Source organism: Hippocampus zosterae, chromosome 16, assembly GCF_025434085.1.
Source record: "Hippocampus zosterae strain Florida chromosome 16, ASM2543408v3, whole genome shotgun sequence".
NCBI classification, from domain to species: Eukaryota; Metazoa; Chordata; class Actinopteri; order Syngnathiformes; family Syngnathidae; genus Hippocampus; species Hippocampus zosterae.
In genome coordinates this window covers 6183030-6196596 of record NC_067466.1, presented here as the reverse complement: position 1 = coordinate 6196596, position 13567 = coordinate 6183030, and the positions used below count along the sequence as shown (strand labels likewise).

At 43.5% G+C, this 13567-nt stretch overlaps 1 protein-coding gene across 11 annotated transcripts in view; it reads right to left on the bottom strand.

Moving 5' to 3' along the window:
• Positions 1 to 13567, bottom strand: part of LOC127587825 (uncharacterized) — a 257761-nt gene that overhangs the window by 121897 nt on the left and 122297 nt on the right. Inside the window, exon 2 of one of the 11 annotated variants that reach the window (XM_052046294.1) lies at positions 3933 to 4184. The exons of 9 other annotated variants lie outside the window; for them this stretch is intronic. The gene's annotated coding sequence lies outside the window, so the exon portion shown is untranslated. Of the gene's footprint in view, positions 1 to 3932; positions 4185 to 12042; positions 12286 to 13567 lie in introns of those variants that run through there. One more of the 11 variants, XM_052046307.1, reaches the window with a different exon arrangement.

Here is a 13567-nt window from a genome sequence, read left to right as displayed (position 1 = left end):
TCGCCAGAGGTCCTCCGGAGTCAGTGTGGTGGGTATGTTTGTGCAGGTGAACAGGTGTTGTGTGTCGTGCACTTGCGTGCCGCATAGCGCACAGAGTGGTGTTGGGTGTGTGTCCGGTGTAATGTTGTGTAGGTAGGAGTGGAGGGCTGGTGATTTGTTGGTTTGGAGTTGTGCTAGGAGTTGTCTGGTTCTGTGTGGTAGGTCTTGCTCTGATGGGTCTATTTCTGGTGCTGGTGCATGTATTACTTGGTTGTGTTGTCTGGTGTCCAAGTGTGTTTGTACAAAGTGGGTGTGTATGTCTTTCATGTTCTGTTTTATGGTGTCGTTGTTGGTGTCCTGTGGTGCTGTGTCTTTGTTGTGTGTGTAGTTGTTGTTGTGGAAGATTGTTTGTTTCTTTTGTCTGGGTGGTGGTGGTTGTTGAGTGAGTGGGTGTAGTGGGTGGGTTGGGTGTTGGGCTTTTTGTCTGATTTGCGATGCGTGTAGTTTTAGATGGGTGTTCAGTGGGAGAGTTTTTGTTTCCTCATGCAAGTGTTGTATGTTTGTGTCTTGTGTGCATCCTGTTGCTATTCTGAGTGCGGTGTTCTGTGTGGTCTGGAGTTTTGTCTTGTTTGTGTCCGATAGTGTTGGTGACCATATAGTGTTTGCGTATTCGAGGCGTGCGAGTGTGGTTGCTTTGTATGTGGTGAGTATAGTTTCTTTGGATTTTCCCCAGTGAGTGGTTGTTAAGGCTTTAAGTATTTTGTTTGATTGCTTGGCGCGGGTTAGAGTGTGTTGTGTGTGTTTTGAGAAGGTGAGTTTGGGGTCCCATGTTAATCCCAGTATTTTGCGTTCGCGGACTGTGGGTAGGGTGGTGTTATCTATTTGTAAAGTGAGTCTGTTGCTGTATTCTGCCGGATCCGGTGTGAACAGAGTGGTGGTGGTTTTGTCTGCGTTGAGTGTGAGTTGGTTCTGTTTTGTCCAGTTGTATATGTCGTGGAGATATTTTTGTACTTGTTGTTGTGCCTGTTGTGGTTTGACATGTGTGGATAGAATGGTGATGTCGTCTGCATATGTAACTGTGTGTACATTTGGAGGTGGTTGTGGTAAGTCTGCCATGTATATGTTGAATAGTGTTGGTGAAAGTACTCCCCCCTGTGGTACCCCCGTTTTCGTGTTTCTGTGTTCTGATGTTTCCCCCCGGTATTGAGTGTATTGTCTGCGTCCCCTTATGTAGTTGAAGATGTATTTGATGATGATGTTTGGGGTGTTAGTGTTGTTGAGTTTGTTTGTGAGTGTGTGTAGGTTTACCGTGTCAAAGGCTTTGGACATGTCTAGGGCTATGGCAACTGTTCGTTGTGGTGGTTTTTGTTGATTGAAACCTGTGGCTATGATGTTGTGTATGTGGTGTAGTGCTGTGGTTGTGGAGTGTTGTTTTCGGAAGCCGTGTTGGTGAGAGGGTAGTTGAGTGTTGTTGGTAATGAAGGGTAGTATTACCTTTTCCATTGTTTTGGCTATTGGGCTGAGTAGTGCTATTGGTCTGTAGGATGGGCCGAGTGCGTGGTTTTTGTTGGGTTTTGGTATTGGGATTATTTTTGCAGTCTTCCATATTGCGGGGATGGTGTTGGTGTTGAGTGATGTGTTGTAAGTGTGTGTGAGTAGTGTTATTGCTTTGGGGCCTAGGTGTTTCAGATGTCTGATGTTTATGTTGTCTGGGCCTGTGGAGTTGTTGCTTTTGGAGCGTTGTAGTGCTTGTTTGACTTGTTGTTCTGTGATGGTTATGGGCGTGGTGTTGAGTTTTCGTATTTTGCGTTGTAGTTGTCTGTATGTTCTGTTGGTTTTGTGTTGTATTATGTTGGTGAATTGTTTGTTGAATGCTCGTGCTTTCTGTTTGTTGGATATTGCCGTGTGTTGTCCGAACTGTATTGTGGTGTTTTCTGGTGCTTTTTGTTCTTTGTTAGATAGTCTTGTTACTGTGTTCCAGAGTATGTATTGTTTGTGTCTGTGGTTCCATGCATCCGTTAAGTGTTCTTTCCATAGCTCTTGTTTGTGTTTTTGGATTTGTTTGTCTATTTCTTTGTTTAGGTCTGTGATGCGTGGGTCTTGGTGGTTTTGTTGTCTGATGTCGTTTCTTTGGCTGATGAGTGTTCTGATGTGTTGTGGTAGGAGAAGTGATTTGCTTTTTATTTTTCCGTGGGGCATGTGGTGTTTGTCTGCTGTAAGTATGAGGTTTATGAGCATGGTGTTGGCTGTGTGGATGTTGTCAGGTATGGTTAAGTTCTCCAGTGCTGATTCTATTTCAGAGGTGTATCCTTCCCAGTCTGCTTTCCTGTAATTTGTGTAAGTTTGAAGGTGTTGTTGTAGGCGGAAAGGAGCACGCGTGTTGTGTGTGATTTTGATAGGAAGGTGGTCTGAACTGAGTGCGTGTATTGTGGTCCATGTTGTTCTGTTTGTGATGCTGTTGCTGGCTGTTGTGATGTCCGGTGATGTTGGTTGTTGGTTGATGTTTGTAGGTTTTCTGGTAGGTGTGTTTGCGTTTAGAGTGATTTGTTGGGAGTTCTGTAGTATGTCTGCAATGAGGGTGCCTCTGTGGTCGTCGTAGGGAGAGTGCCATTGTGTTGAGTGAGCGTTGATGTCTGCGGTTAGAATGGTGTTGTTCAGCGAGTTTATGTATTGGAAGGTGTTGGTGATGTCTGTGTCTTCTGTGGCGTGGTCTGGTCGGGTGGTATCTCTGGGGGGTATATACATGTTGCATATGTGTAGTCTTTTGTGGTTGGTTATGTGAATCTTTACGGTTTGAATTTCTGTAGTGTTGGTGTTAATGTTGTTGGGGATGTTCATGGGAGTGAATGTGACTGATTTGTGAATGTATGTGAGCAGTCCTCCTCCTCCCTTGTGTTCTCTGTCTTTCCTAATGCTGGTGTAGTTGGTGAGACGAGGTGTGTTGTGTTGTTTTTCTAGTTTGGTTTCTTGTATGGTGATGATGTCTGCGTGCTGTTGTGAGGAAAGTTCTTCTAGTTCTGTTTTCTTGTTTTGGATGCCGTTGATGTTTATTTGTAGTATGGTCAGTGTGTGTTTGTTGTTTTTGTTGGTGGGTGTTGTTCTTTGTGGGTTGTTCGGGGGTTGTGGTGTTGGGGTGTTTGTTGTTTGCGTGTGTGTTCTGCATGTCCACGTGTTTGTGTATTGGCGGGTGGTGATGCCGGAGCAATGTCTGTGTATCCAGTGTGGGTGTGTTGAGTTGCATCTGAGTGAGGTTTGTCTGCGTGTGATGATTCTATTGCAGCTATTGCAGGTCCAGGTTTGGGGGGGTGGTCTTGTGTTTGTTGTATCTCTGTTGGAGTTGTCTGTCCGTGTTGCCTTTGAGGGTAGTGTTGGTGAGGCGAGTGTGTTGTTTTGGTCTGTTTGTGCTCTGCTGCCTGTTGGTGTCCTACGAGGTGTTGTTGTTCGTGGTGGTGTTTTGGGATGTAGTCTGCATTTCCATGTTATGTTGTATTGTCTAGTGTTTATGTTTGTGCAATGTTTGTGTACCCAGTGTGGTGTGTGGTGGTTGCATCTGAAGGATGTCTGTCTTCTTGTAATCTGTTGTGTGCAAATGTCGCATGTCCAGGTAGTTTGTTGTGTGTGTGTTTGTTGCGTGCGTGAGAGTGTCTGTGTGGGCCCCGGATTTGTCTCTTTGTCCCCCGCCTGGAGCAAAAGGTCCGCCCGCCACCCTGCCAGGTTCAGGGGGCGGTTAGCCGAAAAAAAAAAAAAACGGCCGTAAGGGCACCCCGTTCGGGGTGCAGGGATTGGTTCCTTGATTTGTCCCCCCGTTCGGGGGGAACCCTCCAACTGCGAGTAAGCCAAGGAGTTTGGAGGTAGAGCGGGTTGACAGCAGTGTGATCGAGCAGATTAGATAGAGTAGAATTTGAATGGGGCTTCACTGATTTATTTCATACAATTAATATCTAAAACACAGTTGAAAAATATTTGATTGTTAAAATATTTAAATACAAGAACTATATCAAGAAATTAACAAAACATAGTTTTTTTAGTTAGGAGAAAAGTCTAAAAACATATCACAAATGACAAACGTTGTGCCTCTCCTCCTCCTGTTCTTCAATGAAGCTGATCACCCTCCAGCTCCCGTTAGAAACATCGTGCTGCTGAAGGTGTGCCGGCAGAATGGTTGTGATACAGGAGGTGCTGTGGACTCTCCCAGAAACGAGGACCTAGTTTAGTTGTAGATCCAGTAAAACATAGTGCAAATGTGACATTATTTATAATGCACAGTTACAGTCTTGTGAATATTAAAAAATGTACTTCATGTAATGCAGGAAGCGAATATTTCAAACGAACTAAGGCAGCAAACAGTAAGAGCAAAATCGTGTTCCAAACATTAACTCTTTTTTTAAATGTCAATTAGCTTGTGAGTAATAAGACAAAATGTGACTGTCAGACAGAGAACTGTCAGAGCAAACGGCAGATTTTAGAAAGTCCTGCCGAAATAAATCTGCACCCGACTGCGACTGTCAGCGTTGAACTGCCGCCATTGCTGTCAAAGTCAGACACATCTCCAAAATTGTTGGAGCAAATTTTTAAGCAGGCTTCATCTTGATAAATTGACCACGTATTTGACATTTACACCATAACGTTACCGCCTAAAATAATCGTAAAACAAAATTTTGTGTAACAACAAGAGTAATATGTACCCCAAAAGCTTTCAAAGCGTCTGAAAGTTTTCTCCTCCGTTTTTGTTGGGGCTTGGCTCGAAATGCATCATGATTGGCCGCCCGAAGTCCACGTGTCTGTCGGACGTGCTCTCATTGGTCTACAATACCATCACGGATGAATAAATACTCAAAGGGCTTGCCAGGCAAGCCCTTTGAACCCTTTAAATACTCAATGGGCTTGCCTGGCAAGCCCTTTGAGTATTTATTCCATATTGCCCACTAGTTCACTAGTAAGGTCATTTTGACGCTTACTAGTGAACATGTAAGGCCATAAATGTGCCCACTAGTTCACTAGTAAGATCATTTTGAGGCTTACTAGTTGACATGTAAGCCACAAAACGCCCGCTAGTTCACTAGTAAGATAATTTTGAGGCTTCTAGTGAACATGTAAGCCACAGAACGCCCACTAGTTCACTAGTAAGATCATTTTGACGCTTACTAGTGAACATGTAAGCCACAAAACGCTCACTGGTTCACTAGTAAGGTAATTTTGACGCTTACTAGTGAACATGTAAGCCACAAAACGCCCACTAGTACCCTAGTAAGATCATTTTGACACTTATTTATGAACATGTCAGCCACAAAACGCTCACTCGTTCACTAGTAAGATCATTTTGGCGCTTACTAGTGAACATGTAAGCCACAAAACGCCCACTAGTTCACTAGTAAGGTCATTTTGACGCTTACTAGTGAACATGTAAGCCACAAAACGCCCACTAGTTCACTAGTAAGATCATTTTGACGCTTACTAGTGAACATGTAAGGCCATAAATGTGCCCACTAGTTCACTAGTAAGTTCATTTTGAGGCTTACTAGTTGACATGTAAGCCACACATCGCCTACTAGTTCACTAGTAAGATCATTTTGAGGCTTACTAGTGAACATGTAAGCCACAAAACGCCCAATAGTTCACTAGTAAGATCATTTTGACGCTTACTAGTGAACATGTAAGCCACAAAACGCTCACTAGTTTACTAGTAAGGTCATTTTGACGCTTACTAGTGAACATGTAAGCCACAAAACGCTCACTAGTAAGGTCATTTTGACGCTTACTAGTGAACATGTAAGCCGCAAAACGCCCACTAGTTCACTAATAAGATTATTTTGACGCTTACTACTGAACATTTAAGGCCATAAATGTGCCCACTAGTTCACTGGTAAGATGATTTTGACGCTTACTAGTGAACATGTAAGGCCATAAATGTGCCCACTTGTAGTGCTAGTGACATTACACTGTACTTGCATTAAATGCAAATAAGGATGATTACGAAAACATGTAACGGTATCCTATTGGCTGTACGTTTCAAAATAGTGTCATCCCACCAGTCAGGGCTCATGATTTTGGAAATTCTGTGCCCACTTAGTTTTTTAAAACAACAATGGCGGACAGTGTCCTGAGACGTATTCGGCGAAGGTGCAGGGCAATAGAGAGTGCCTGTCATCAAGGGTCTGCCGGTGAAAGTGAAGCACGCGCGATAAACATTTCAATTGCTAATTTAAGAAGAGTTAGTAACCAGTTTAGCGCTGATACTATTCAAAGTTTGATTCAAAGTCCAATAGATCTCCGATCTGTCATCATTGCGGGACCCACTCCTAATGGTGGACGTGTTTGTTCCCATGTGGCACATCGTTTGCACACAGGTAAAATGGCTACCATTTTTTGTCATTGGTTTTTCGTATGTATTTTTATTCAAACTACACACGGGTTTTACTGACGACTTGCTGTGACTTACCTTCTATCACCCTGTCAAACGTCGTTTTATACCAGTGGTTTTCCTGCAAATCAGTAGACTATTAAGTAACGCGATGGCTGTACACTTTTAAGCAATAACTAGTGATCTTTTAGTTATTCAATTATAAGTTTGAATTATTTTTTTCTTGAGTAAAATGGTTAGAGAAAATAGCTGCTCGTGGTTTTGAAGCTGCATATACTTTTATGTACATCTGTGTCTATATGCCTGTACTGTATACAGTATATAAAAAACACGTAGTGATTCGTTTGCTTGAATTCCTTAATCCTTTTATTTCCATACTTTAGGTAGACGAGGAAGACCAGCACTTGACATTACAAGTGATCAAATTGAACTGCTCCCCACTCAGGGCTTTACAGTGAGAGCCATCACTGAGATGTTGTGTTGTTCCTCTTCATACCTGCATAAAAAAATGAAGTTTTTTCAGATTTCAGCCAGAAATAGATTTACTCCCATTCATGATGTTGACCTGGAAGAGCATGTCAGAAGATTGCACAGCCAATTTCCCAGATCAGGCTCGGAAGCAAGTGTTCTGCTACATACTCTTGTCCCTTCATGTATATATCATTATATTCATTGTGAAAGTGTACTTTCTTTATTGTGTTGTTTTATGAACCTGTTGCAGATGATGAGGGCATACCTGCGTGCTGATGGTATTGTAGTACAAAGAAAAAGAGTTCGAGAAATCCTCAACCGTATTGAGCCAGCTGCTGCAGCCCAGAGATGGAGACAGACTGTGGCTAGAAGAACATACTATGTGCCATTCCCCAATAGTTTATGGCACATAGATGGGCATATGCGTCTCATTCGGTAATAAGGGATCATCTTATATTTGTACTCGTGGGAGCATTAGAAAGCCATATTGTATGGACAGCACAGATTAAATTGAATTTTATCATTTGTATATCCAAGTTACACAAACTCCAAATTGCCTCCATGTAGTCTTAAGTGCACAGCAATACCTTCTCTACCGAGATGATATTTCAAACAAGATATGAAACTTGATTGTTTTCTTGTATTTAATCATTATTCTTTTCATGTTTGTTTTACAGGTGGGTGTTTGTGACACATGCCGGCATTGATGGGAATTCCAGGCTAATAACGTACCTTCAACTGGAGCACAGACAACACAGCTTTGACAGTGTTGAAATATTTTGTCCAAGCCACCTGCCTGTATGGGTTACCCTCCAGAGTAAGATCCGACCATGGTGGTGAAAACACTGGTTGCTCTTTTAATGAACCTACTGCAGGGACAAGACACCAAAATTATTTCTAGCTCCAGCCAACACCCCCTCACAATTTACTCACACCTCCCATGGCCTGATTATCCACCAACAGGGGCCCTTTTTGGATTATCATTTTGGCATAGGAACTTTCCTTTCCTATCCTAACCGAGTGAGATGAGCCGGTAGCACCTGGAGCAAAGATCGTCTAAATTTTAATAATGCTTAGGAAAGGTTCTGACCATCCTTTACGAAAGGAAAGGAGATATATTATGCAGCAGGAATATTTAAAGGGGGAGTCTTTTTTTATGTTGTTGTTGTTGTTGTTGTCGACCCCACCCGTGCCCCGACATTGGGGGACCGGGCCCTCACTCCGTCTCCCGGATCCCCAGACCCCCCTCCTCCGCCCAGCGGGCGAGCAGGGCCGCCACTCCGCTTGGGTTTCGCCAGAGGTCCTCCGGAGTCAGTGTGGTGGGTATGTTTGTGCAGGTGAACAGGTGTTGTGTGTCGTGCACTTGCGTGCCGCATAGCGCACAGAGTGGTGTTGGGTGTGTGTCCGGTGTAATGTTGTGTAGGTAGGAGTGGAGGGCTGGTGATTTGTTGGTTCGGAGTTGTGCTAGGAGTTGTCTGGTTCTGTGTGGTAGGTCTTGCTCTGATGGGTCTTTTTCTGGTGCTGGTGCATGTATTACTTTGTTGTGTTGTCTGGTGTCCAAGTGTGTTTGTACAAAGTGGGTGTGTATGTCTTTCATGTTCTGTTTTATGGTGTCGTTGTTGGTGTCCTGTGGTGCTGTGTCTTTGTTGTGTGTGTAGTTGTTGTTGTGGAAGATTGTTTGTTTCTTTTGTCTGGGTGGTGGTGGTTGTTGAGTGAGTGGGTGTAGTGGGTGGGTTGGGTGTTGGGCTTTTTGTCTGATTTGCGATGCGTGTAGTTTTAGATGGGTGTTCAGTGGGAGAGTTTTTGTTTCCTCATGCAAGTGTTGTATGTTTGTGTCTTGTGTGCATCCTGTTGCTATTCTGAGTACTGTGTTCTGTGTGGTCTGGAGTTTTGTCTTGTTTGTGTCCGATAGTGTTGGTGACCATATAGTGTTTGCGTATTCGAGGCATGTGAGTGTGGTTGCTTTGTATGTGGTGAGTATAGTTTCTTTGGATTTTCCCCAGTGAGTGGTTGTTAAGGCTTTAAGTATTTTGTTTGATTGCTTGGCGCGGGTTAGAGTGTGTTGTGTGTGTTTTGAGAAGGTGAGTTTGGGGTCCCATGTTAATCCCAGTATTTTGGGTTCGCGGACTGTGGGTAGGGTGGTGTTATCTATTTGTAAAGTGAGCCTGTTGCTGTATTCTGCCGGATCCGGTGTGAACAGAGTGGTGGTGGTTTTGTCTGCGTTGAGTATGAGTTGGTTCTGTTTTGTCCAGTTGTATATGTCGTGGAGATATTTTTGTACTTGTTGTTGTGCCTGTTGTGGTTTGACATGTGTGGATAGAATGGTGATGTCGTCTGCATGTGTAACTGTGTGTACATTTGGAGGTGGTTGTGGTAAGTCTGCCATGTATATGTTGAATAGTGTTGGTGAAAGTACTCCCCCCTGTGGTACCCCCGTTTTCGTGTTTCTGTGTTCTGATGTTTCCCCCCGGTATTGAGTGTATTGTCTGCGTCCCCTTATGTAGTTGAAGATGTATTTGATGATGATGTTTGGGGTGTTAGTGTTGTTGAGTTTGTTTGTGAGTGTGTGTAGGTTTACCGTGTCAAAGGCTTTGGACATGTCTAGGGCTATGGCAACTGTTCGTTGTGGTGGTTTTTGTTGATTGAAACCTGTGGCTATGATGTTGTGTATGTGGTGTAGTGCTGTGGTTGTGGAGTGTTGTTTTCGGAAGCCGTGTTGGTGAGAGGGTAGTTGAGTGTTGTTGGTAATGAAGGGTAGTATTACCTTTTCCATTGTTTTGGCTATTGGGCTGAGTAGTGCTATTGGTCTGTAAGATGGGCCGAGTGCGTGGTTTTTGTTGGGTTTTGGTATTGGGATTATTTTTGCAGTCTTCCATATTGCGGGGATGGTGTTGGTGTTGAGTGATGTGTTGTAAGTGTGTGTGAGTAGTGTTATTGCTTTGGGGCCTAGGTGTTTCAGATGTCTGATGTTTATGTTGTCTGGGCCTGTGGAGTTGTTGCTTTTGGAGCGTTGTAGTGCTTGTTTGACTTGTTGTTCTGTGATGGTTATGGGCGTGGTGTTGAGTTTTCGTATTTTGCGTTGTAGTTGTCTGTATGTTCTGTTGGTTTTGTGTTGTATTATGTTGGTGAATTGTTTGTTGAATGCTCGTGCTTTCTGTTTGTTGGATATTGCCGTGTGTTGTCCGAACTGTATTGTGGTGTTTTCTGGTGCTTTTTGTTCTTTGTTTGATAGTCTTGTTACTGTGTTCCAGAGTATGTGTTGTTTGTGTCTGTGGTTCCATGCATCCGTTAAGTGTTCTTTCCATAGCTCTTGTTTGTGTTTTTGGATTTGTGTGTCTATTTCTTTGTTTAGGTCTGTGATGCGTGGGTCTTGGTGGTTTTGTTGTCTGATGTCGTTTCTTTGGCTGATGAGTGTTCTGATGTGTTGTGGTAGGAGAAGTGATTTGCTTTTTATTTTTCCGTGGGGTATGTGGTGTTTGTCTGCTGTAAGTATGAGGTTTGTGAGCATGGTGTTGGCTGTGTGGATGTTGTCAGGTATGGTTATGTTCTCCAGTGCTGATTCTATTTCAGAGGTGTATCCTTCCCAGTCTGCTTTCCTGTAATTTGTGTAAGTTTGAAGGTGTTGTTGTAGGCGGAAAGGAGCACGCGTGTTGTGTGTGATTTTGATAGGAAGGTGGTCTGAACTGAGTGCGTGTATTGTGGTCCATGTTGTTCTGTTTGTGATGCTGTTGCTGGCTGTTGTGATGTCCGGTGATGTTGGTTGTTGGTTGATGTTTGTAGGTTTTTTGGTGGGTGTGTTTGCGTTTAGAGTGATTTGTTGGGAGTTTTGTAGTATGTCTGCAATGTGGGTGCCTCTGTGGTCGTCGTAGGGAGAGTGCCATTGTGTTGAGTGAGCGTTGATGTCTGCGGTTAGAATGGTGTTGTTCAGCGAGTTTATGTATTGGAAGGTGTTGGTGATGTCTGTGTCTTCTGTGGCGTGGTCTGGTCGGGTGGTATCTCTGGGGGGTATATACATGTTGCATATGTGTAGTCTTTTGTGGTTGGTTATGTGAATCTTTACGGTTTGAATTTCTGTACTGTTGGTGTTAATGTTGTTGGGGATGTTCATGGGAGTGAATGTGACTGATTTGTGAATGTATGTGAGCAGTCCTCCTCCTCCCTTGTGTTCTCTGTCTTTCCTAATGCTGGTGTAGTTGGTGAGACGAGGTGTGTTGTGTTGTTTTTCTAGTTTGGTTTCTTGTATGGTGATGATGTCTGCGTGCTGTTGTGAGGCGAGTTCTTCTAGTTCTGTTTTCTTGTTTTGGATGCCGTTGATGTTTATTTGTAGTATGGTCAGTGTGTGTTTGTTGTTTTTGTTGGTGGGTGTTGTTCTTTGTGGGTTGTTCGGGGGTTGTGGTGTTGGGGTGTTTGTTGTTTGCGTGTGTGTTCTGCATGTCCACGTGTTTGTGTATTGGCGGGTGGTGATGCCGGAGCAATGTCTGTGTATCCAGTGTGGGTGTGTTGAGTTGCATCTGAGTGAGGTTTGTCTGCGTGTGATGATTCTATTGCAGCTATTGCAGGTCCAGGTTTGGGGGGGTGGTCTTGTGTTTGTTGTATCTCTGTTGGAGTTGTCTGTCCGTGTTGCCTTTGAGGGTAGTGTTGGTGAGGCGAGTGTGTTGTTTTGGTCTGTTTGTGCTCTGCTGCCTGTTGGTGTCCTACGAGGTGTTGTTGTTCGTGGTGGTGTTTTGGGATGTAGTCTGCATTTCCATGTTATGTTGTATTGTCTAGTGTTTATGTTTGTGCAATGTTTGTGTACCCAGTGTGGTGTGTGGTGGTTGCATCTGAAGGATGTCTGTCTTCTTGTAATCTGTTGTGTGCAAATGTCGCATGTCCAGGTAGTTTGTTGTGTGTGTGTTTGTTGCGTGCGTGAGAGTGTCTGTGTGGGCCCCGGATTTGTCTCTATGTCCCCCGCCTGGAGCAAAAGGTCCGCCCGCCACCCTGCCAGGTTCAGGGGGCGGTTAGCCGAAAAAAAAAAAAACGGCCGTAAGGGCACCCCGTTCGGGGTGCAGGGATTGGTTCCTGGATTTGTCCCCCAGTTCGGGGGGAACCCTCCAACTGCGAGTAAGCCAAGGAGTTTGGAGGTACAGCGGGTTGACAGCAGTGTGATCGAGCAGATTAGATAGAGTAGAATTTGAATGGGGCTTCACTGATTTATTTCATACAATTAATATCTAAAACACAGTTGAAAAATATTTGATTGTTAAAATATTTAAATACAAGAACTATATCAAGAAATTAACAAAACATAGTTTTTTTAGTTAGGAGAAAAGTCTAAAAACATATCACAAATGACAAACGTTGTGCCTCTCCTCCTCCTGTTCTTCAATGAAGCTGATCACCCTCCAGCTCCCGTTAGAAACATCGTGCTGCTGAAGGTGTGCCGGCAGAATGGTTGTGATACAGGAGGTGCTGTGGACTCTCCCAGAAACGAGGACCTAGTTTAGTTGTAGATCCAGTAAAACATAGTGCAAATGTGACATTATTTATAATGCACAGTTACAGTCTTGTGAATATTAAAAAATGTACTTCATGTAATGCAGGAAGCGAATATTTCAAACGAACTAAGGCAGCAAACAGTAAGAGCAAAATCGTGTTCCAAACATTAACTCTTTTTTTAAATGTCAATTACCTTGTGAGTAATAAGACAAAATGTGACTGTCAGACAGAGAACTGTCAGAGCAAACGGCAGATTTTAGAAAGTCCTGCCGAAATAAATCTGCACCCGACTGCGACTGTCAGCGTTGAACTGCCGCCATTGCTGTCAAAGTCAGACACATCTCCAAAATTGTTGGAGCAAATTTTTAAGCAGGCTTCATCTTGATAAATTGACCACGTATTTGACATTTACACCATAACGTTACCGCCTAAAATAATCGTAAAACAAAATTTTGTGTAACAACAAGAGTAATATGTACCCCAAAAGCTTTCAAAGCGTCTGAAAGTTTTCTCCTCCGTTTTTGTTGGGGCTTGGCTCGAAATGCATCATGATTGGCCGCCCGAAGTCCACGTGTCTGTCGGACGTGCTCTCATTGGTCTACAATACCATCACGGATGAATAAATACTCAAAGGGCTTGCCAGGCAAGCCCTTTGAACCCTTTAAATACTCAATGGGCTTGCCTGGCAAGCCCTTTGAGTATTTATTCCATTTTGCCCACTAGTTCACTAGTAAGGTCATTTTGACGCTTACTAGTGAACATGTAAGGCCATAAATGTGCCCACTAGTTCACTAGTAAGATCATTTTGAGGCTTACTAGTTGACATGTAAGCCACAAAACGCCCGCTAGTTCACTAGTAAGATAATTTTGAGGCTTCTAGTGAACATGTAAGCCACAGAACGCCCACTAGTTCACTAGTGAGATCATTTTGACGCTTACTAGTGAACATGTAAGCCACAAAACGCTCACTAGTTCACTAGTAAGGTCATTTTGACGCTTACTAGTGAACATGTAAGCCACAAAACGCTCACTGGTTCACTAGTAAGGTAATTTTGACGCTTACTAGTGAACATGTAAGGCCATAAATGTGCCCACTAGTTCCCTAGTAAGATCATTTTGACACTTATTTATGAACATGTCAGCCACAAAACGCTCACTCGTTCACTAGTAAGGTCATTTTGACGCTTACTAGTGAACATGTAAGCCACAAAACGCCCACTAGTTCACTAGTAAGATCATTTTGAGGCTTACTAGTGAACATGTAAGGCCATAAATGTGCCC